The following is a 1,587-nucleotide window of genomic DNA, read 5'->3' as shown; positions in this document are numbered from 1 at the left end:
AAGGGCGAGAGCAAGCCACGTTATAGGTTGTGTGTTCCTCCCTGCCCACGTTACATCACGGGTGGGGATACACACAGCCTGTGCGTGGTTTGCTTGGGAGCGAAGCACGCAGAGTTGGCTCTCGAGGGGGCTGGCTGCCCGCATTGCGAGCATCTCCCACTGCGTACACTTCGCTCCCGGAAGGCTCTCTTCAAGGAGGGAGCCTTCGCCAGCATTACTCGCGGTGCTGGCCCCGCTTCCGTCGAGGCGGCGGCTGCATTCGTGGGGTTCGCAATTGGATCTGCCGGAGGGAATGGAGACGGGCGAGTCCCTATCTCCTTCCTCACCCGCTAGATCCAGCGCCCGATCTCTGGGTTCGGAAGCCCGTTCTGCGGCTACTTCCTCCCGGGGTGAGGGCTCGACACTCCACCTGTCTTACTCCGAGGAGGTAGACGTGGAGGGCGTCGAAGAGGTTTGGCCCCCTCAATCGCCCCAGTATGAGGAGCTAGTGGAGGTTCTTACTCACGCCGTGGCCAAATAAAAAATTGATTGGCCCGCTGAGAAGCAGACCGAGCCGCAGCGAAGCAAGCTGGATGAACGCTTCCTGCGGGCGAGGCCACCACCTCCATGCCGGAGCCTGCCATTTTTTCCCGACCTTCACACTGAGGTGTCGAGGTCGTGGGCCAGGCCTTTTTCGGCCCGTCTCTTCATCCCTGCCTCTGATTATTATGGGAATGTCGCGGAGTTGACTGAGCGTGGCTATAGGGCGATGCCCCGGGTTGAACAGACGCTAGCCAGCTATCTATCCCTAGGCATGGCATCGTCCTTAAAGGCTCCGGCACTGCCCTCCAAGCCGCTGCGTACAACATCAGTGCTGGTGGGAAAGGGGTACGCGGCAGCAGGTCAGGCCGGTGCGTGTCTGCACACAATGTCTGTGTTACAGGCGTACCAGGCAGACCTGCATAAAGAGCTGGATGAGGGCGAGGAACTTAACTCCGATAACATCGAGGAGTTAAGAAGAACTGCTGATCTCTCTCTCTGCGCCACCAAAAAGACCGCCCGCGCCATTGGGCGGTCCATGGCAGCAGAGAGGCATTTGTGGTTGACCCTGTTTGATATGAAAGAGAAAGACAGGGTCTTCCTCCTCGACGCCCCGCTTGCGCCTTCTGGCCTGTTCAGTGACGTCGTCTGTTCCGTCGTCGACAGGGACCAGGAGGCTTGTAAACAGGTGGCGGCGTTTCAGTGGTTCCTTCCTCGCCGCATCTCAGCCGTCCTTCAGGCTAAGAGGTCCTCGACCAAACGGTCCTGACTATCCGAGTGCAGGACTAGTGAGGGCAGGCCCTTCTGGGGACGAAAGGTTCACACCGCATTACACGGTGCCCGTCTCCCCCCAGTGCCCCTCTCTAACCCTGCCGGTGTTCCAGGGCGCAGCGGTCTCCAGCGAGCGTTTCTTTCAGTTTCCGCCCGGCGATGTAGCAGCGCTGAGAGGCTCACGACCTCTGCAAAGGCCCCCAGAGTGGTGAGTTTGGCCGTCCTCTGCCGGTGTGCCGCTTCAGGGCACCGAACTAGCCACTCTGGGCACACCAGAGATCAGTCTCGAGAGACTGA

This window comes from Sinocyclocheilus anshuiensis, unplaced genomic scaffold (genome assembly GCF_001515605.1).
Source record: "Sinocyclocheilus anshuiensis isolate Anshui unplaced genomic scaffold, SAMN03320099.WGS_v1.1 scaffold109, whole genome shotgun sequence".
Lineage (NCBI taxonomy): Eukaryota > Metazoa > Chordata > Actinopteri > Cypriniformes > Cyprinidae > Sinocyclocheilus > Sinocyclocheilus anshuiensis.
This window is presented reverse-complemented; position numbering follows the sequence as displayed.